Below are 24,009 nucleotides of genomic sequence, written 5' to 3' on the forward strand. Positions count from 1 at the left end.
TTCCCAAGTTTAAGGTGATCAAGAAGAAAGACCCAGGGAATGTATCCAACAAAATAAAGAGCTAGTATATACCTAGTGTTAGACCCTCTGCCCTCACCCAAGCCATCGGAGTAATAGAGCTTGAACCACATGACCATCCCAGAAGCCCCAAAGCTGTCACTGTCTATCCACTGTGATTTCAGAGACACATTTTGGAATGGTGTGGGTTTTCCTGAAGTCCTCAGTAAATGCAAACTCAGCTTTCCTCTCTCCTCCATCCAATCCCACCTGGGGCTCAAGAGCTGGTTCTAAATACTCCCCAAGTACAGCCTATACTGTCATCTTGCTCTGCCTCCTATGCCAAATTTCACCTGAACCATTTATTGTTTCTACTGGAGACCCGAGTCTGTTTCATGACCCAACCCCATCTGTTTCTACGACCTAGAAAACGCTTGCTTCTCCAAAGTTCTTCCTCTCCCAGAGCCTCAATCTCCCCCAGTTGTCTCTAACTATTCCCCATGAATTACACCTGCATCTCTAACCACTGAAGGCTTCCATTACTTAGCAGTTGCATCCAAGGCTGCCTTTGCTGCCTGACATCACATGACATACTGCCAAGTCATTTCATTGTCAGATTTCTCAAAATGCTGTTAAATGGGTGATGGAGAGGAAGAGTGAATGAACGAAGGCTTTAACATCTGGCAGGGGAATTTATGAGATCTGACCACCTGGCGGCTCCTGTTAGTGATATATGTTCAATAATAACAGCCGTCAAAACAGGAAATGCATGGAGAGGTTACTGTCCATTAGTCATCTGTCTTGAAGTCCTGTCTGACCTCAGCAACAGTGACACTCATTGTTTTTAAGGCCCCAGGAATTTGCACATGGAGCTGTGAGACCCATGAGCTAAAATAAGTAGGGCAAATTCCTCCAGAAAGCTGTGCCCTGTGGAAACTGGTGAAGCGTTTAAGAGGCAACCTGCCCAAGGTTGAATACAGCTCTATCATTTGTCATCTGTGTGACCATGAGTTACAGAAGGTTTTCATCACCCTGTCTCAGTTAAAAGCAATATCCAATACTCATCAGTGCTGTCTTGGGTTCAAATCAATACTCAAACTTGCAGGACAGCAACAGACTCCACTCCGGGCATTATTAGTTTATTTGGAAGCCTATCAGACATTCTGCCACATAGGAGTCCTTGCCATAGTCAGCACAGATTCAAGTTTAAAGAGTTAAAATTTATACCAGCCAGGAATTTCTTCGGCTTAATAATCCTCGTGCCTTCTACTCTCCACAAAGACCTGGTAGCAGTCCTTGCAACAAATGCATAAGCATAACTTTCAGGTCGTCGTTCCCCCTCCCCCACCCCCACCCCCCATAATAAGGGCATTGCCAGGTCCAAGTGTTAAAAAAAAAAAAGCCAAAAAATGTAGCTTTCTAACACAGATTTCTGTGCTCCTAGTCTAGAAACAGTTCACAATCTGGTGTCAGCCTCACCATAAGCAATGTTGCCTAGCACCCGGGTTGACAATATATTCATGACTGGCTTCCATAGTAACAGTTAAGCAGAGGTCAAATCGTCATGTGTCATGGGAATTTGAATAGGATAACTCTTTTACCTCGAGATAATAATGGTAACTATCTCACACCACCATTCCAAGGTGATGAATTCACTTGTGTCCAGAGTTTAGACCACATAGAGTATAGCAAATAGTCTAAATATCAGATCTTCTTGATGTAGACTTCTGGAATTGCCTCAATTTTCTCCTTCCAGTATAGGATTTGGTTATTTTTTTTTTTAGTTGTTTCAGCTATTTCTAAATATTCCATCAAATTGAACTTCTGCTTGGGTTGACCAGAAGCCCTTTCTACCGGCACTTATGGACTCTTAGTGACCCCAGAGTGGCTAAAGGAGGAACTATCTGAGACGGGTAGTGTGAGTCAAGTCAGTTCTTACCCTTAGTCTCAGCTCTCTACAGTGGCCACGTGAGAGCTTGAAGCTTCCTACTCACCCAAAGGACCAAGGGCCCTGGGGCTCATGTGGCTTCTAGCCCAGGGCCTAAGACATCCATGCTATCAAGGAAGAAGCCACGTTAGTCTAGTAACTTTTCCTGTGATTCTCAATTCAGTTAATTAGTGACATTGGGACAGAATGTACATTTATGTGGAGTGTGGTGGCAAAACCGAAAAGTTGTGAAAGAGCTCACCAGGGGAGCTTGAACTCAGATAAACAAGACCAGGATTCGATTATGTGATTTTTTTTTTTATTTTTTTTTTTTTACCAGAACAAAGACTTCAGTCCAGTGAGGAGCAGAGTACAATGAAACATTTCTCCAAGAAGCCTCCAAATGGCGTATTCATTTCCTCCTGCCATCTGACAGATAGGAATGACCCTATCAGCAGATCTTGTTCCTCTCTGTCTCAATGAGGTAACCGTCCGGTGTGGAAACATGATGACTCGCTTTGCGGCATTTCTCCCTCCTGTCTCCTTTTTATGGCCACAGTGTCTGGCTTTTGCAATTGATCAGTCCCCACCTTGTCCCAGATTCCCCAAATCCCTTCCCTCCAACACCCTGGGTCAGAGCTGGTTTCTGACTAAAATAAGCAGAGCGAAAAACCAAGGTGACTTTCTGGTCCTGGGGTTGGGCGAGCTGACTGAAGCTGTTCATCTTGTTAAAGGGAGCGTTCATACGTACACTATTGACTTAAAGAACTGAAAAGACAGGGTTTTTATTTAAAAATTGGAGGTGAGATGTATACAAGAAGTGTCTGGATACAGGCTGATGATCTCTGACTCCTTCCCTTCTGGGAAGGCAGAGCACAGTCTAGGGCTCTTCCCTCCACACGACTTCCACCATGATATCTGTCTTACTGCAAAACTATTCTCATTCATTTTTTTCAGAAGTCCCTACTTTACCTTTCCTGAATTCAATGTACCCACAAAATAACAGAATCAATAAACTAGTTTTAGTTTTTACTTAACAAACTTACAGATCTCTTACAATGTACCAGGCAGGTTCTGAGTATTTTGCAAATGCTACCTCACTGAATCTTCACAACTGTCCCAATAAGGCAAGACTCCTGTCAACCCCGTCACAGCCTAGGAGGAAACTGAGGCTGAGATTAGAGATGAAATGATCACATATAAGTGGCTCACCGAGAGCTGGAATCTAGGTAGGACAGCTCTACAATTTAAGTTTAACCAGAGTCAAGCTATATCAGTCATTGTGCCATTAGACCCTATCACCTTCTAAGTTAGACTAAGACAGAGCCAAAACTGTTGCATCTTCTTGTGTTGGTCACCATCTAAGATCACCTCATTCCCCACCTACTACAATAAAACAGAGGAGAAAGAGCTTCCATCTTAGAAGACAACTGCAATTTCTGTCCCTCTGTTTTTACCATGTTGTGGCTTTGGTCAGGCTCATTGGCTGGCCTGTGATGCCTCAGTTTCTCCACATATTCGCTACAGACATTGATCCCTTCTTCCACAGGTTATCGGAGAGGCTGAAGAGATCATAGCGCTACAAGTGCTTTGGGAATTGTTTCTGCCACTAGTGAACCTTGCCCCTCTGATGATGAATACGTGCTGTAATTAAGAAAGCAGTGTCCCCATTTCTTCATTACAGGCAGCCCTTACCAGTTGGGGAAAAAAAAAATCTCTCAAATAAAAGAAGTAAGTCCTTATGTTTCTTTGTGCTAGAGGCTGTTGCTGCTGCCAGCAATCCAAAATAAATCACTTCATGAGGTAAGGTCTGTTTATATTATTCCACTACCTGATGACTTCCTGTGTATGACATTCAAATGGAAGCATCTCAGCCAAAGGCCCATAAAGTCATTTCCCCAACGCTTTACACTTAGCCGGCTAAACATCTGCTTGTTTTGGCCACCTGAGTTGGTGAGTTTCACTTTGCACCACAGTGCGGTGCAGGTATCAAGAGAGGACCCAGACACTTTCTTTCCTCCGTGTCTCAAAAGAGGCCTTGATTTATAGCTCCACGGCCACTATTAGAACTAGCAGCGAAGAAACCACAACAGCTGGGCTTCATTACACTCAGTCAATGGCCATAACATTTTTTAAGGTAGCAGGCTGGGCCCAAGGTTGCATTCTCAAATTTTCAGCCGGTTTAAAGCTGCAACCATCTGAAAGACAGATACGAAAACCAGTCAGACCCCTGTGAACATCCAGTGACTCAACCAACTGTGAATCAAAAGTATTGGGGTGGGGAAAACTGCATTGCACTGAACGAGTATGGACACCTTCCTTATCATTGTTCTCCAAACAGCTCAGTATAATAACTATTTGCATAGCATATACATTGTACTAAGAATTATAAATAAAGCGGAGATGATTTAAATGACACAGGAAGGGGATGAGAGACGGCTCAGCCAGTGAGAATGAGTGTTTCCCTTGCAGATGACCTGAGTTTGGTTCCTAGCACCCACACTAGGTGGCTCACAACTGCCTGTTAACTCTGGCTCCAGGAATTCCGGCACCTTCTTTCAGCCTCTGTAGGTACCCACACACACATGTATAAATACAAATAAATAAATACATAACTTAGTTTTTAATCTAAACTATAGTAAAGGATATGTGTAGGATATAGACAGATACATGACCATTTTGTGAGGGACCTACCAGTCACATGTGTTGGGTCCATGTTGGTCCTCCATCCTTCAAAAACAGTAAAGGATGGTTTTAAACTTTGATGAGAGATCTTGGTGTTTTTCTTTTCCAGGGGAGGCCCCTACAACTTGAAAACTTTATCAAGTTCTCACCCTGGGAATAACATGTATATAGCCTAAACCTATAAACATGGCAATGGTTTGATCTCATGTCCTTTTTGCCCCTCTTTACTACCCATATGAAATATGAAGAAGGAATACAACAAGCCTTGTGAGTTGTTTTGACAGTCATTGTAGGAGCAATATTCAACGGTTATGAAAACCCTTCCCTCATCGATATATTTCAGAACTCTCTCTCTTGTAAACCCAACAATTCTTCAATATCAAGTGACTTGAGTCTCTTGAAAAACACATCTAATGAAAGATAGCCAAGAAAGAAAGAGAGACTATTGATATCATGAGGGAATAGGCTGGATAAGTTAAGGAGAACAGCATCTCTCTCTGAGGAAAAGCGTCTTCTAATGCTTATATATCTACACACGGCTTCACTCTATACCTCCTGACATGAAATGAGAGCAACTCTCTTTTGAGATAATACAAGGTGGATTATGGAGGCCAAACCTTAAGGAAAGAATTTAAAACATGTTGCAGCTACCCAAAATAGTCCAAGATTCCACCCGCTGCCCTTCACAGCTTCCACACATAATCACAAGGGCTTCCATGGCTTAGAAACATCTCAAAAGCAAACCAAGCATGCATGCAGGGTTATATTCTTCCCAGAAAGAGGATCTACACGTGGGATGCTGTCCATCCAACACACCTCAGTGTTTATAGTTGGGCCAGGCCAGTAGTTTTCCTAAGACATCTCCAGCACCTATCCAATAAGAATTGACCACATTTGTATATATATAGATATGTATATGGTCCTGGTTGGCTTCAAGTAACCATAGTCTAGCTTCTTGGGAGTTTCTACTCAAACATTGCTTTCCTCCAAGACATGCCTTATTTGAAAGGCTGCTTGCAAGTGTTGCCTCTTCGTCCCCGCACATCTCCCAGCATCACCCACACTCAATGCTGTGTCCTAGGTTCCTAAGCTTCTGGGACTCAGCATCTGCTTGTACCTTGACCATTCTGCCTCTGGATTCAAACTCACTGCTGTTTGCTAGAAGTAACTGTTTGAGCCCTCTGTGGGATACTTTCCCATGCACAACTCACATCTGATCCACAAAAATTGTTAACATAGCCAGAATACCCCCGTTTTACAAATGGAGAGAGCCCGGACCTGTGAACATGATGGTGGTTGATGTGGGGTCAGCCCTGGGTCTTCTCTGCGGTCTGTTCTCTGTCTATTACATGGGCTCCCCTGACTCCTCCTCCCTCCCTCTGAGCATCTGCTTGCTCACTTCTTTGTCAGCAGCATCACCACCCCCCTTCCCCAGACTGCCCTGGGAACCCAGGCTCTTCAAACTCCACTACGAACATCTCTCCTTGCATTGTGTATTTTCTCCTTTGTGTTGGTCTCTGCTCCTTTCCTGTCATAAATTCCTGAAAAAGAAACTACACTTTTCCTGTTATTCTGTTGCAATCTGCACCTTGCTCCGGTGAATCTGATGAGCAAAAAAGACAGCTTCAGTCACGCAATTTATTCCTGTTTTTATGGTGTTCTGCTTATATCTGATCCTCGGGCAAACATGCTGGTGTCTGTGAGATGGAGGTGGGTCATGAATCCTGAAATACCTTTCAGCTACAAATATTTCAAGGCAACTTCCTAACCCATTGCTTCTAGGGTTTTTGTTGGTTGTTGTTGTTGTTGTTGTTGTTTGATTCTCCTCTAATTAATACACAATTTGAGGTACCTAAATGAAAACTAAATCCTCTTATTCTTAGCATTGGAAGTGGGACATGGTTTTAAAAATTAGCTTTTAGGCAGTTATGACCAAAATGCCTGACAGCTTCTATAGTTTAAGGAGGAAGGATTTATTTTGGATCCTGGTTTCTGGAGATTCAATCCATGGTTAGTTGGTTCCATGTATTTGTGCAGAACAAGTAGATTGTGGGAATGTGCAGTGGAGGTGCATCTTTGACTTATGGCAGACAGAAGACAGAGAGACATAGGTCCTAGGATCAGTGATTAGCTTAAAAGGCATATGTCCTGTGACCTCCTCCCAAAGTTCTCATGACCTCTTCAAATAGCATCACTAGCTGGAGACCAAGCCTCAGCTCCTGAGCCTGTGGTGGGCATTTCACACGCAAACAAGAACACTCTGCCCCAGACCCCCAGCAAAGGACCAGCACTGACTACATTCAGGGTGGGTCTTTCCAGCTTAGTTGTTCTTCCATGTGACAAATTTTTCTGGAAAGTCTCTCGCAGACACTGCCAAACCTGTCCTTCACTGACCCCTAAGAGCTGCTGAGCCTGGTTGAGGTGATGATCAAGATTATAGCCAACATAGACACTTATACAATCAGACTAAAATCAGATGCAAAATTGAATTCAAACCGTTGATACCAAACAGAGTCAATGGTTCTTGTTCTCTGTAGACTAAAGTTCCCTGGCTTCAGGAGAAAGAAGGATTTAGAGCTTTGTAATACAGGTAACGATTCTATTTTGAATTTGGTTGTTTTTAATATATAAAGGCTTCACTTCTAGCAGATGGAAGAGAAATAGAAAGAAAAATTGTTTTTAGCTCCACTAGGAAACTGGAGTTAGCTGTGTTGGCAGGAATGTGAGAGAAAATCACTGCGGACATCTCCTGTGTGAGCATGAGGAACAGCGGGCCTCAGAATACACTGTTTTAGCAAATGGAGTATTTTGAACTACAAGCATCTGAGAAACAGAAAAAGTTATTTACTTCTCTGTATCTGCCTAAAAATAGATGCTAAGTCTCTCCTTTTATAAAGTAAATTCATATTTTCTAAAGGCTATTTCCACTTGTAAAGATGTCGTTTCTTCCACCAAACAGCAATTGTCTCCAGACACAAGACAGCCATGTTTTCCAAACATCCCCTCCCCTCTGCACTTTCATGGGCTGACTTTCCAGTATAGGAGAAGAAAAGCAACTTCCCTTACTATTCATTCATCACAGTTCTAAGCTTAAACCCCCTGTAATAAAAGATTAGCAGGAAAATAAATAAAGAGAAGCCTAACATGCTGTTGGCTGTTTGTACGGACAGGAAACACCTCCTCCAAAGCCCCAAGTCTTTTCTCCTTTTTTAACTAAAAGATTTACAAGACTCAATCATCCAGCCATGTCCTTAAACATTTTCTCTTTAAGAAACATGTGCATAGTAAATAATGAAAACTTTGTTTTCTTACCTTTAATGTCTGGGAGCCTTTAAAGGCTGGGCTATCTCTCCAGCCCAACTTTGATATCGTACTAATCTCTTTTATCAGCTTGATTTACAAAGACCCAATAATAGAGTCTAAGAGGCCAGACAAAAAGGCTCCCCCCACCCATGTTACCTATAAACATTCGGTGGGGGAGGGAATTTTGTCAGTATTTATAAAAAATTAAAATGTACATATTCTTCCTTTGACCTGGCAATGGTCAGTTTTGGAACCCATCCTGTGGACTTATTCATATCCACACACAATGAAATGTACCTGGAGACTTCTTTCTTGATATAAATTTCCTTTGTCTGTCTCCTGTGTCTTCTTCAGTTTCCTGAGATATAGTTTAAAATAACCCTTATGCTAAGGAGACATACTTCAGAATGACATCATATTTCAGGATTATTTGTCCCATTACCATCGTTTTACTAAATAATTTTTATTCATTTTTTTAAAACATTGGGTAAATGTGAGTACCCTTCATCCCACTGCACACGACTGCTAAGATTTGAAGCACAGTAAACCAGCTGTGAGCTGGATGTTCTAGCAGCTGTTCTGGGGTGAAGGTTTTCTCTTGCCTCCTACTGGTTTGCATTTCCCTGTTTGCAGAATTTTAAATGAAGTGTTACCATAAAGAAGGCACAAATTACTTAATCCACACCCAAGAGCCAGTCTCATTAATTTACAACCACACCTCTTAGGTCACATCATGGTCATTAATTATACCTAGAGGATGTCGCAACAACAGACACTCCTAGTATGCCCTGAAATGTTTTCCTGTCCTTTTCAGTGTATTCTGTCCTGGGTCTTAGAATACACTGACCTTCGTCAGCCCTGTCTACTTTGTTCCCCTTTGTTGGAAGGCATGAAAAGGCATCCTGAGGTGGGTACCATTAAATCAGAATCACTCAAGCTCACTCTTCCTGACTGTGGACAGCAGCTTAGGAAATGCAGCCCTTCCATCTCTACCTACTCATGATATCTCCGCTCTTCTTTGGGAGTGCCTCTGACCTGGCATCCTCATTACAGTCAGCCTCACACCTCAGGTAAAGAAGGAAAGAAACTCCAGAAACTGGGATTCCCTAGCCACACAGAAGACAGCCAATGGTAGAGGCATTTGGGGACCGAAGGCAGCTCTGGTTCTTGTAACTACTGTCCCTGGAAAGGTGATTTTACAGCAGCCACTGCTGTCAAGTGGAGATAAATTTCCTATAATAAGAATTGCAGCAGCAGACCAATATGATACTTGGGTTCGTCTGGAAGAGCCATCCAGGGATATTCCAGCCTTACAGTTGTATCAGTTCAAGCAGAAGTTGACGTCTCCACCTCCCAGAGGACAGCTTTCATCTTTTAATCACTTTTACAAGCCACAGAGGTCATGAAGACCATAAGATAGCTGAGGCCATTGCCAGGTACCCTGTGAGCGACTGACCACTAAGGGACTGGGGCACTTCTCTGGGTCTGTTTTTCTCTCTGGCTTTTTTCCCCAGCCTTTCTGTCGATGAGATGCAGTAGGACTGAAACCCTAACTGGCACATTGCCTAGGTGCTGATGTTGGAATCTTGAGGGGCATTGAGTAATCCACTCTCCCCCTAACTTCAGCATCCATCAAAAAAGGAGGCGACTTCGCTTCCCCCATGCAGTGCTCATGCAGAGTGACTCACCTACCAGAAGAGAGATGCTGCCCAGCACACAGCATGAATGCCTCTCTTCATACAGCCAAAATGGTGACATTTCTGAGTCCTCATGCAGTCTGAAACGGAACAAGAAAAACTTGAATTGATTGTTGCCTGCTTTTTCCGTATGGACCAGAGACATAAATCATTCCATGTGTCAAACTCTGCCCTTCTCCCTGATTTAGTAATCACTGCCGTATTGACTTGGGAGATCGCGACTAGACATCAGTATCTCCCATGGGAACCAGATGGATCACTTATTTAATTCACCTAAGACTTTGGAGTGCTACGTTCCATTAATTCAACAACAATCATTTTTAAATGAATGGTTCTAAGCTGACGTCTTGAGATAATGAGCTTGATAGAGATACAATGGAACAAGAGACGATTCTCAGTTTTGATTTAACTTTATTGTTTTGCTAACCACTCCCATAAGAAAAAAAATTTCAAATTCTCAATGCTCTCAAGCTTCAGACATATTTTTGTCACCATGTTTACTCGGAAAAGAGAGCAAGTCTCCAGTTTCATTTTCCTCCACTGAATTAACAGTAAGAAGATCCTAAACTCATCCAAAAACCTTAGGTATTTTGAATTAAAGCTAAAATTATAAAAATTGGTTACACACACACATCCTGGCTTTTAAGTTATCTCCAACTGCACAGATGTAATTTAGCAACACATTAAGTCCTAAGATTTTGGGTAGCTTTAAAGACAAATTTGTATCTTCTTTCTCACCTTTCTTTATGCCAGATTGTTCTGTTCTATAGCATTAAAACCTACTACTATTATTTATAATGGAATTTCAAGACTTCAAATGTAAGGAAAGAAGGGATGAAAAAGATTACAGCTGTGTGATACAAAACAATTGTGGGTACTAATCTAAAAGAAGGAAGGAAGGAAGGAAGGAAGGAAGGAAGGAAGGAAGGAAGGAAGGAATTCTCAGTTTTCAACTTCAAACCTAGAAGCTAATCTTGTGTATGACCCCCATGGATTTGCATCCACGACCTCATGACTTAAAAATGCCAGGCTAGAGCATTGGCTTGGTGGGTAAAAGTACTTACTGCAGAACAACCTGAATTCACGTCCCCAAAACCCACGCAAAAAGCTTGGTATTAAACACATGCCTCTATGTAGCAGAGGATGGCCTAGTCAGCCATCAATGGGAGGAGAGGCCCTTGGTCTTGCAAAGATCATATGCCCCAGTACAGGGGATTGCCAGGGACAGGAAGCAGGAGTGGGTGGGTTGGGGAGCAAAGGGGGGTGGGGGGAATAAGAGACTTTGGGGATAGCATTTGAAATGAAAAAAAAAAATCTAACAAAAAAATGCCTGTAATATCAGAACCATTTCAAGGCAGAGACAGGAGGGTCACACTGGGGCTCACTGCCTGCCAACATAGCTCCAGGTCCAGCAAGAAACCCTGTCTCAAAGAATGAGGGAGGTGACAAGGTGGAACACTCAGCATCCTCCTCCAGCCTCCACATGCACATATACAGTAGCACAAATTCCCATGCGCATACACACACACACAAATAAAAATAAAATACCAAGGGGCTGGAGAGATGGCTCATCGGGTAAGAGCACGCACTGCTCCTCTGAAGGTCCTGAGTTCAAATCCCAGCAACCACATGGTGGCTCACAACCATCCGTAATGAGATCTGATATCCTCTTCTGGGATGTCTGAAGTCAGCTACAGTGTACTTAGATATAATAATAAATAAATCTTTAGAACCTGAGCGAGCAGAGGTCCTGAATTCAAATTGCCAGTAACCACATGATGGCTCACAACTATCAGTACAGCTACAGGGTACTCATATACAAAAGCACCATGATCTTCCCAGCCATGAGCTGACCTTTTGACCATGTTTACTGTACTAGGGATGACATCGCTCCTGTGGAGGAGGCCTCATAGCAATTAGAATGTGGTTGGTTACACCCATAACTGCCATGCCACTATCATACCACCTGAGCACATTTTGCCAGGCATGTTGGTATTAAAAGCAAGCAAGGTCTATAGATTACCATCTTTCAACTGCGGCCCCCATGTCTCTCCTAGTGCTAAATAAACAAACAAACAAACAAAAATCAAAACTGAATTCTGGATATTTTTCTCTACCTGAATGAGAACACTCTGATGAAAAAGCTAAAAGATAAATTTAACCACATTAACATTTTTAAAGGGGTCTGTTTAAACAGATAGCAATATTTCACAGCTCCCGTATTTGGTCCTCTACTGTGAGGGCACTAGAGGAACATTTTGATAGGGTGAACTCAGAATCAGAGCAAAGTAAATATTGAACTGGCTAAAGCAATGAATGGCCTTATTAGATCATTTCAGTGTAAGAGGCCTAGATAGAAATTAGTTGATGCATTCACAAAGGAACTCACACAATATGTACTCACTGATAAGTGATATTAGCCCCAAACCTAGGATTCCCAAGATATAAGATACAATTTGCTAAACACATGAAACTCAAGAAGAATGAAGACTGAAGTGTGGACACTATGCCCCTCTTTAGAATTGGGAACAAAACACCCATGGAAGGAGTTACAGAGACAAAGTTTGGAGCTGAGATGAAAGGATGGACCATGTAGAGACTGCCATATCCAGGGATCCACCCCATAATCAGCATCCAAACGCTGACACCATTGCATACACTAGCAAGATTTTATCGAAAGGACCCAGATATAGCTGTCTCTTGTGAGACTATGCCAGGGCCTAGCAAACACAGAAGTGGATGCTCACAGTCAGCTAATGGATGGATCATAGGGCTCCCAATGGAGGAGCTAGAGAAAGTAGCCAAGGAGCTAAAGAGATCTGCAACCCTATAGGTGGAACAACATTATGAACTAACCAGTACCCTGGAGCTCTTGACTCTAGCTGCATATGCATCAAAAGATGGCCTAATCGGCCATCACTGGAAAGAGAGGCCCATTGGACACGCAAACTTTATATGCCCCAGTACAGGGGAACGCCAGGGCCAAAAAGGGGGAGTGGGTGGGTAGGGGAGTGGGGGTGGGTGGGTATGGGGGACTTTTGGTATAGCATTGGAAATGTAAATGAGCTAAATACCTAATAAAAAATGGAAAAAAAAACAAAAAAAAAAGAAATTAGTTGATGGTTTTCATTAGTTAAGTTCAAATTATTTTTCTCTAGAACAAGACTGCTTATATCAAATTGCTTACAAAGTCAACTTGCTTACATTAGAGAACCCTCCCATCTAAGGTCTCCTAATTAGTCATTTTCCTGTTGCTCTTGATGATGATTTTGAGGGTTTTGGGGACAAGGTCTCTCTATGTAAACCTGACTGTCCTGGAACTCAACAGAGATCCACCTGTCTGGATCCACCTTGTCGCGAAAGAAAACATCGTCTGAAGCTGAGTGGAAAGTTGTAGCGGGAGGGACAATGTAATGGGAAACAATCTACTTCCCCCTTCTGAGCACTGAGATGGAAGGCATGCACCCCCACGCCTCGACTCTAATTAGCCGTTTTAACAAAAGGACAGAAAGTGTGCTCTTGTCTGCGGGTTCCTAAGCTCCTCTTCTCCTTCCTCCATCTGTCTAAGTGCTTCCCACTTTGCAGATTTCACTAGAGACTACCAATGCCACCACTTCTTGCCCTAACTAAAAATACATGTAAGGAAAAAAAAAAAATGACATGCCTCTGCCCTTGAACGAGTGCTGAACTGTAACCTCTAAAGATGTGTACAGACCTACCCATTATACTTCCGGTGGAGCAGAGCTCAACCAAGGTGAGATTTAGCCATAACTATTGCCTCAGAGATGTGCCTAAATATTCACTATGGCTCTATAGTTACCTCCGTCTCTCCCTTCCCCAGCACCTAAGTGCTACCTACAGACGCTTGATCAGGGCTTGGTGAATCTGTTTGGAAAGAACATTGTAGGTCCTTTTCTTTTCCTAAAAGCTTGGTCCATTGTCTAAAATAAAGTGTTACCATTAGACAACCAAATCTATAGAAACTTTTTAAAAAGAAACTATAAAATAATCAACTGGACCAGAAAGATTATAAGGTCCTCTTCAGCGGGAAACAGGGCATCCTCTAAGTATAGGCTTCCGGATGGCTTGATTCTGTGAGTTCGCTGCCTTTCCTTGGCTGAGCTATTTTGCAACTTTTACATTGCAAAGTGTAGCAATAACAACATCAGTGAACATGAGAGATTGGTTGGCACCTCTGGAGGGATTCCAGGTTCTTGTGTCCTGGAACAAACATCGGCCGAAGGCTTGTGGAAAGTAGCAGGAGGAGAGACCATGTAATAAGAAACAACCTACTTCCAGAGACCATGTAATAAGAAACAACCTACTTCCAATGAAGAGGGTAGGGCTGGGAGAACTTTGAGAATCTCCATCAGTGATACTATGCAAAGGATGAAGCCTTTATGCCACATCCCCAGGGTTATCTTGCTCATTTGCATAGTGTAGAGTTTCACGAGTGTTCTTGGCCCAGCAGGATAGTGTCTGTTTTCATATTATAATAAGGCACACATCATCTTCAGACATATAGCGCGTACTTCCACCAATGGCACCAGCCCGTTCCAGTCAGCCTCCTGAAGGGTGGGAGTTGTGAGCTAGCCAGCCTTTGCCAGAGATTTTTTTGTCCTCTGTGTTTTTCTCATAAGCATTTTGCAGTGTTTTATACGCGGTCCTCAGGTCCTCTCCATCTGCCCTACTCTCTGGCACCAATAATAATTCAAATGACTTGTCTACAGGCATGAAAATTAATCTTTTCCTCTGCAAATATAATTGATTTCTAACCTCCACCACCACACCCACTATGGAACAAGCCAATTTTGTATCCATTTGTAAAATTATTACAGAATTATCTGATGGTTGTTTGAATTTCTCCTTTGAGGCCATTGTAATGTCGCAAGGTTCCCTCATTAATTAATGACTTAAATAAAAACCACTAACTGGTTCAATTTATATCAGAGACTTGTGATTATGTTGTGTTTTTTAAGGTTTTTTTTTTAATTCTTTTAGTTTCTTATTTCTTTTATGTGTGTGAGTGTTTGGCCTTGCATGTCTAAATGTGCACCATGTACATGCCTGGGGCCCTCAGAGGCCTTCCAGGCCCTCCAACTGGAAGTGGAGTCACAGGTGAATGCCATATTGGGTGCTAGGAACCAAAACGATGTCCTCTGCAAGAGCAGCCAGTGCTTGTAATCACCGAACCATCTCCCTCTCCCCTTTAAAGTTAATCTTTAACGTTAAAAATCCAGACCACCGTACCAATACCTTTCCATCCTTCATTGAGGAATCCACGGAGTCTATCTCAGCATCTCCCTTCTAGCCTCTATCCTGTTCTCTCCCCATCTCCCACTCATTATCCATTTACACTTAACTGTGGCTTCCCTGGCAATCAGTTCCTTCTAGAGGGAGGAAAGCATTGCTCCCTCTAGAAGTCATGAGAAAAATAAGGCTCTCTGTCGCTCTATGGACATTCAACAGATTGAAACACCAATGTGCTGCGTTAATTCCAAAAGCAAAGAACCCCCCTTGAGAACCAGACAAAAGGGTGATCTAGAGGAATAGTGCAGAATACTTGCTGGTCAATCCTGAGAACCAGAGTTTGAATACAGGCACCCATGCAACAAGCTGGGAGTCCTGCAAATACCAATAATTCCAGGGATAACTGAAGGGAGGGCAGAGACAAAAGGATCACTGGAGCTCGAGGGCTTCTCATCTAGCTGAGAAAATGCAAGCCCTAGGTTGGAAGAGACCCTGTGTCAAAGGAATGGGCCGATGGTGATCGAGGAGGTCACTTGATGTCCTCTTCTGGGTCCATGCATACACAGGAACAAGCATTCACACATATGCACATACAGACACACAGACATCTAAATAAATGCCACATAAAACTTTTGTTGTTTTTGTTTTCCGAGACAGAGTTTTCTCTATGTAGCCCTGACTGTCCTGGACCTCACTCTGAAGACCAGGCTGACCTTGAGTTCACAAACATCCGACTGTCTCTGCCTCCCACGTGCTGGGATTAAAAGTGTGCCCCACCACCACACAGCTGATTTTTCAGTCTTTTTCATTTTTATGTTTTATATGGGTGTTTTGTCTGTGTACCACTTCTATGCCTGATGCCCTCTGTGGTCAGAAGAGGGTGTCAGGCATCCTAGAACTGGAGTTACAGATGACTGTGAATCTCCACTGGGTGGTGGGTCAAACCCCAAGTCCTCTGCAAGAACAACAAAAGCTTTAACCACTAAGCCAACTCTCCAGTCACTATTTAGGGTGTTTTGTTTTGTTTGATGTTGTTGTTGTATGGTTTTGTTTGCTTGCTTGTTTTGAGAGGGTGTTTTTGTTTTTTGGTTTTTGCTTTTTGGTTTTTGCTTTTGTTTTTTGCTTTTGTTTTTTGTTTTTTAAGAAAGAAAGTGGAAAGACTAGGAAGCAAAACTTCTCTGCCACTGTGCATTGTTTTTCTTGTTTTACTAAAACTATACGTTATCAGTTTGCCTTTTCATTAATGTGGTGATTTTAATTGACCTACTCTAGGCTTTGTCCCCATCTCTTTCTTGGCTTAAAGCAAGTTGTGTTTACATTGCTCTATTTGCTAGGAGTCCATTCTCATCAAAGAGCTCACACCCTTGAAGGGACCACCCCCAACCCTCACCAGTGAATAGCTACAATTAATTCAGTGTGACTATGCAACACTTTAATTTTAATAATAATAATAATAATAATAATAATAATAATAATAATAACCTGTCCATCTTCAAGGCTGCTGACAAGAAGGAGCTCCAGCTAGTTAGCCCTACTAAGGACCCCACAGAGCACTCAAATCTCTAAGCCTGGACCTCTTTGTCACGTAATTTGAACAACTTTCCTCAGTCCGGTATCTATCTGCGTACAAAATAGTAGCTCTCAGATCTCTCAAACAGCTGGCTAGCAAGTTCCTAGACAACCTCGTGCTTAGTCTGGCCTTCCCGTTGACAACTCAAATATAGAGTTAAGAGTGCATCTCCATGAGTATTTAATTGGTTGGGACGCCCTGTGCTCCGGCTCAATGTGTGGGGGCTGTTCAACCCCGGGTGGGGAGGGACATCTTCCAAAAGTGAAGTAGGCAATTTCTCTCCCCACCTTCAAGAGTTTGTCAGTTTTCTGAGTAATTTTTAAAGCGCATGCTGGACCTCCCGCCATTTCCAAACGCACAGGCTTCACTTAGGCTTTTAAACTTTCTATTTCATTACAGTACAAACAGCCCTACAAGGCGGCCTCCTGCTTCTCCCCTCAGGCTACCCGGAATTATTCATACTCAAGGTCTACAGAGGAACAGCCCTGGGAAGGAAAAACAGGCTAAGAAGTGAAAGCAAATTAGTAATCCAAACCGCCCTCTCCCTGCCTGTCACTGGAAGGCCTTTGGTGTCTCCTTCCACAGTCAAGGGGTTTTCTGAGCCCGAGATTAAAGGATACATTTTCAGAGCTCAGAGAACAGACATCGCGAGGAAAGTATATCCGCGCAAGGCAACTGGGACAAACGGAGCATGTGCAGAATGTCAGGGTGCGCCTTAAACTCCACAGATAGATCTGCCCGCGGTGGATGTTTGGAATTCCACCCCTACGGGCCTTTATTATTTTCCTTATGCCCTGCAGGGTGGAAGCGAGAGAGGAGATGAAGCTGTCCTTGGAAGTGTTCTAAACCTTAAAGCAGGGGACATCAATCAGGGAGATCTTGTCCCACCGGGATATTTGACAGTGTCTAAAGGATATGTCTTGATTTTCACAGCAGCCGTGGCAGACTGGGAGCTGGCAACTAGGATGCAGCGAACATCGATGACGCCGCTGAGCACATCCGAAGGGACCACCGATCACGGCCCGCAATGAAGAATCCTGTTCTAGAATGCCAATAATGCTAAAGCTAGAAATTGCTGCCATTCAGAGTATATACAACAAAAGCAGAATTTTGAAAAATCCTCAGGGCTGGCGAGATGGCTCAGCAGGTAAGAGCACACTCACTGCTTTTCCGAAGGTCCTGAGTTCAAATCCCAGCAACCACACCGTGACTTACAACCACCCGTAATGAGATCTGATGTCCTCTTCTGGTGTGTCTGAAGACAGCTACAGTGTACTTACAGTGCATAATAGATGAATCTTTGGGCCGGAGCAAGCAGGGATTGAGAGAGTGGAGCCGGCCAGAGCGAGTGGGGCGGACAGAGCAAGCAGAGGTCCTAAAAATTCAATTCAGTTCCTAACAACCACATGAAGGCTCACAACCATCTGTACAGCTACAGTGTGCTCATATACATAAAATAAATAGATAGATAGATAGATAGATAGATAGATAGATAGATAGATAGATAGATAGATCTTTAAAAAGAAAAGGAAAAGAAAGATCATCTCCTACTACCCCGGCCCCACCCTCTTTTCTCATACACACATACACAGAGAAAGGGGGCAGAGGAAAGAGAAAACTGATTTCATTGACACTAAACCTGTACTGTCACTTGTGGCTCTCCTCAGAAGATTAGACTTGATATAATCCTCTGTTGTCACCATCTTGAAGGCCCAATAACTTGGGAAGCTGTTCTGTCTCATTTTTCCCTGGCCCTGAAACTTACAGAACCAGGTCCAGCACAGGAGATGCCACCATTTACCGGAGCAGATCCACATAGTTGCCACGACACCCCTTGCTGCCTTTGAAACTTTGGCTTATCTGAGAGCTGACACTAGAAAATACGCTTTATTGTGAATTTCTATGAACCTGCAAATTTCCCTGCCCGTCAAACTGGCTGGAAAATCCACACAGGGCATGGAGTGGCCTGCATTCTGTGGATCAAGCAGCATAAACAGTATTTTTTCAAGAAGACCCTGTAGAGAAACCACAGGGACAGTAGAGAGGGTCTTCACTTCTACCTGGGCAACAAGCCTATATCCCAGTAACCCTTGCAGAGGAAAAAAAAAAAAAAAAAAAAAAGGCAAGGAAACAAAATTCATTTACAAACTGTCAACACACCTATGAATATGAATGCTGAAAACCACCCCCAGCAAGGGAGGGACCATCTTACCTTCTTGTTAATCACTGCCAAGCTAATATTATGGGTCAATCAGCAACAATGTCCTGGCATCTCTGAAGGGATATGTGACCTCTATAAGCAAACTTGGTCACACACAGTACCAGACAGATCACTTAACATGCCTCGGGTGGAGGGGTAGAGAGTTCCTGGTCTGTTAAACATACAGAGATGGTCGTATACATGTCTGAGATGTTTATAAGGGGTGGGGGATACGTTCGGTTTTAGAGTCTGCACAGTTGAAAAGCCTTTTGCAAGAGCGCTGACTCCTAGGTGAGGAAGCACATCCATGAGTCTCTGCTGCCATCTGCTGGCCGTCCTCCGAGCTGCGGTTAGCACGGTGAACTCGGGAGTCAGCGCAGAGCTACATTTACAACGTAAATGGGCTTTGGGGGGGGGGGGGAGCATTAGAGCACAAATCATACTCACTGCCACATTAGTAAACAGTTGAGAACATCGATAATAATTTCTGATTATGTAGGCAATTCTACTGAAAACGGTGCTCACAGCAGAATTCATCACTGAAGCCTGTGAGCAGGCAGCGCGGACTGAGCTCTGCGGGGGGGAACAACAGTGCAGGGCTGTGGGAAAGGGGAAAAAAAGGTCTGGGGCTGAGGGGACGTCAACAGGCTCCGATCCTAACGGGTCTTTAGAGGTGACTATCTACTCCTGCAAAGGAACGAAAACAAAACTAAAATTTTGAGCCTGCTTTTCCAGATAAAATAAAAATATGATCGCTATCCGTTCTTAAACAATACCTCATTGCTTTCTTCAAAAATAACACAAATTAGGTCTGGAGAGATGGCTCAGACATTAAGGGCTAGGCTCACAACCAAAATAATTCAAATTAGATTAACAATAATGACGGTAGTAATGATATAGATTCCGTAAGACCAGAGACTGTTTTATTTTCACGACTAGTACAGCCACACACAGTAGGTACTCCAAGAGATAAGTGCCTAGTCAGATGTGACAGTGGACACTGGAAGTCCCAGCTGCTTGGAGGCTGAGAGGTGAGAGGACCACTTGAGCTCACAAGTTCAAGACCAGTCTAGGCAGAATACTTGGTCTCAAACACAAAATAAAATGAGATACATGCTTAGCAAAGGAAGCTGCTAGCCCCTGATAATGGTCCTACTGTTGAGTTCTTTAGATTCATTTCACTTTTATAACCTGAAGGTACAATGTTATTATTCATGTGCTTTTAAAGGAGATATACCCAGCAAACAGACACGGGTGCTTATTAGCATGGATTAAACATTCATAATAAAAAAGAAACATAAGAATAAGAGGCAGAAAGATCTTCACATTTGAGGCCAACCTGGGCTAACTGGCCAATCTAAATTACCTACCAAGATCTTGTCTCAAAAATTTAAAAAAAAAAATCAGTGGCTGGAGAAACGGCCCGGCAGGTAAGAGATTTGCTGCTCTTGCAAAGAACTCTGCATGATGGCAGCATCCACATGATGGCTTACAACTGTCAGTAATTCCAGTTCCAGGGTCTCTCTTCAGGTACCATACATTACACTAACATACGTACAGGGAAAAGATTCATACATATAGAATGAAAATACGTTTTAAATTTATTTTATGCGCATGGTGTTTTGCCTGCATGTCTGTGTGCCATGTGCTTGCCTAGTGCCCAAAGATGTCAGAAGACACTGTGGGATCCTCTAGGGCTGGAGTTTAAAGAAAACAAAAATGCATTAGGGGCTGGCAAGATGGCTCAGTGGGTAAGAGCACTTAAAGACTGCTCTTCCAAAGGTCCTGAGTTCAAATCCCAGCAACCACACAGTGGCTCACAACCATCCATAATGGGATCTGACGCCCTCTTCTGGTGAGTCTGAAGACAGCTACTTACATATATAACTAATAAGTAAATAAATATTATTTTTTTAAAGTATTAGCTGCCTTTAGACTACACATATAATATGTACTGGAGTATAAATAAACCTAATGTTTACACTTGATACATGAAGATATTCTAAAACCAAGAAGAAAGACGATAAATGTGTCTTACACGCGTTCTCACGACCGGCCAGGAAAGACACAACAAACCAGAATCTTCTGCGGCAAAACTTTATTGCTTACATCTTCAGGAGCAAGAGTGCAAAACTCAAACCCAAAAACGAAAGCGAAACCCCGTCCCTATTTAGGAGAGTTATCCTTCGCCTAGGACGTATCACTCCCTGATTGGCTGCAGCCCATGGCCGAGTTGTTGCCACGGGGAAGGCAGAGTACATGGGGTGGAGAAATACCCTTGGCACATGCGCAGATTATTTGTTTACCACTTAGAACACAGCTGTCAGCGCCATCTTGTGACGGCGAATGTGGGGGCGGCTTCCCACAGTTCCCCCTTTTCTATTAATAAGAGCAATAGGCCACCCATATTAATGAGAGTGGAGATAGAGGTCAAATCCCCAGTGTGCAGGTAAAGGAGCCATGTACAGGATTAGCTCTTAGGCTCACAGGCTTTTACCCAGAGCAACCCTGACCTGCTCTCGTGTCGTTTTACCTGGAGAGAAGGACACTTGGACACTCAACCTTCTTGAAAGATGACATGTCTCCCTAGAATAGGCTCATATGTGCCGCAGAGCCCTTCTACTGCAGTGCTTAGCCGTGCAACTCTCTCGGGCTGCTGAAGCACACTCACTCTGTCCTGTGCAATGAGACTAGCCTCGTGGTGTGCAAGAGCTGAGTGGCCAGCGACCTATTGCTTAAGCATAGATAACCATAAATCAGGGGAAGCACCATGTTCTAGAGCTGCAAGCGCCTGGGCAATAACCACCTTGTCTCTCCTAGTTTGGGCCTTAAGCTTACAGACCAACCAAAGAAGCAACACTAATCCACAGCAAAGTGTATCTCCAAATAATATCAATCCCACCCATTCTTTAAAGAAGGAAAATGCTGAGGAGATCCAATTGGGTAATCCTTTGGTCAGGGACAGGTCCAAGCGCGTGGAGTTGACCTGAAGTCTCAATTCCCGAAGGATCTGTTCAAATTCAGCCGTCCAATTCTGTAACATATACTGAGAAAGACTTTTTAACAAATTAGCTGCCCTAGTAAATTTCTCATACTGAATGGAAGTAACACACAATCCCGGAAACTTTTGTTCACATCCCAGCTGAGCTATTTGCCATAATACATCTAGTTGTTTCTGGACAAGATCTATGAGTTGATTAACCAGCATGAGACCACCCTGTATCTTGACATTAGCTGAGGCCTGTTTATCTATGACTGTAGTCACTGAGGCTGACAAAGTGTTAATGGTGTCAGTCGTCTGGACCTGTCTAGACAGAGCCAAGGCTGTCTGAATCAAGGCCAAACCCAGTTCCTAGTTAGTGGTAAAAAAGCAGGGGAATACTTGAGCATTATACATCACCGGCATTGGGAGTGGAAATGTCGACATTATCCCCCAACGCTGCTCTCTCTTTATTATTGACGCCCTGGACATCACCAAGACGAGGGACATCAGTATTCTCTTGGTCAGTCTGGATTTTTTTGGGTGAGTCTTTCTGGTATCCAAAATGGGTTGTCTTCATTTTGTGGGAAAACACAAATAGCTCCCCTGGATCTTATCAAAATAGGATCCGGGCCATACCATTTATTATTAAGGACATTTTTCCATTTAACCATCTCATTGGGCCTATCTGGCTCTGAACAATGACGTTCAGCCGCAGTATGGCCATGAGCATCAATATTTAAAAAATTGAGTGTAAAGAGTGCCATAGACACAGACACTCTTGGTACTCGGGGTAAAGCCTCCTCGATTCCCCTCTTCTGTTTTAATAGATAGGATTTGAGGGTGCGATGCGCACGCTCAACAATACCCTGTCCTTGAGGGTTGTATGGAAGTCCAGTCAGGTGGGTCACGTCCATCTGACGGCAGAACTGCTGGAATTTTTGAGATGTATAAGCTGGTCCATTATCAGTCTTAAGGAGTTTGGGTTTCCCCCAAGCACTCCATGCCTCAAGGCAATGTTGAATCACATGTGAGGCTTTTTCTCCGGTTAACGGAGAAGCAAACATGATGCCAGAACATGTGTCAATGGACACATGGAGATATTGAAGTTTTCCAAAGGAAGAAACATGTGTAACATCCATTTGCCAGACCTGTAGAGGTCGAATACCGCGTGGGTTAATTCCCACATGAGGAACTGGCAAGAACTCACAGCAGCTTTGACATTGAGTAACAATGTCACGGGCTTCTTTTCTTGTCAAGGAGAAACGACTGTGTAATGTTTTAGCCGTCACATGAAAATTGTTATGAAAATTTCTTGCAGCCTCTACCGGGGATGATAGGGCAGCAGCCACCACTTTAGTGGCCTTATCTGCCAAATCATTTTTTAGAGCCATGGGGCCAGGTAGGCCTGAATGGGCTCTAACATGAGTAATATAAACAGGAAATCTTTTAGATAACAAAACTAATTGTATCTGCTGAAAAATATTGGCAACTCTACTGGAAGGCTTAATCACTCTAGCCACTTCTAAAAGATTTACTGCATTAACCACATAACAGGAATCTGACACAATATTAAGGGGTTCTAAAAAGGTTTTTAAAACTTCTAAAACCACTAAACATTCTACCACTTGAGGTGAATTTTCATTATATTGTTTGGATACCACTTTACCATTAGCCACATAGGCACCTATGCCAGTTTTTGATCCATCAGTATATACCACAATCCCATTTTTAAGTGGGTTTCTTACTGTTATTTGTGGAAACACAACAGATTGATTTTGGGCAAACTGTAAAATTGGATGTTTTGGATAATGGTTATCTATTTGTCCTGAAAAGGAGGTAACTAAAACTGCCCAATCATTAGATGTGGCTGCCAAGGTTTGAACCTGTGCAGCGGTATAAGGTACAATTAAAAGATATGGACTTCGCCCAAAGTGGGTGATTGCTGCTTTTAGGCCTTTAAGGGCAAGCTGTGCAATTGCATCAGGATACCAATCTATTATTTTAGCTGGGGATACGTTTGGATGGATCCACAACAATGGCCCATTTTGCCACAAAACTGTGGTTGGCAATTGTGCTGTCTTAAAGACACACAAACTGAAAGGCTGTGAATCCTCAATACGTTGTAATTGTGCATTCTGTAAGGCATTCTCCACCTTTTGTAAGGCCTGGTTAGCAGCTAGAGTAAGAGCCCTAGGGGAGGAGATATGAGGATCTCCTTCTAAAATACCAAACAAAGGCCTTAACTCAGCGGAAGGAATCTTTAAAAAAGGTCTGAGCCAATTAATATCTCCCAACAGCTTTTGAAAATCATTTAAGGTATGGAGGTGATCTCTTCTTATCTCTACCTTTTGGGGCACAATCTTATCTGGGAACACCACAGAGCCCAAGAATTGTCCT

General features: G+C 43.1%; 1 long non-coding RNA gene across 1 annotated transcript; it reads right to left on the reverse strand.

Annotated features, from left to right (window-relative positions):
• Nucleotides 1-2,221: 2,221 nt before the first annotated feature.
• Gm4319 (predicted gene 4319) lies at nucleotides 2,222-18,863 on the reverse strand. Its single transcript, NR_166632.1, has 3 exons — nucleotides 18,642-18,863; nucleotides 9,601-9,689; nucleotides 2,222-4,122 (listed from the first exon to the last, which is right to left on the reverse strand). It is a non-coding gene; the product is annotated as a predicted gene 4319 (long non-coding RNA).
• Nucleotides 18,864-24,009: the final 5,146 nt, after the last annotated feature.

The sequence above is a fragment of the Mus musculus genome, chromosome 1, assembly GCF_000001635.26.
Source record: "Mus musculus strain C57BL/6J chromosome 1, GRCm38.p6 C57BL/6J".
Classification (NCBI taxonomy): Eukaryota; Metazoa; Chordata; class Mammalia; order Rodentia; family Muridae; genus Mus; species Mus musculus.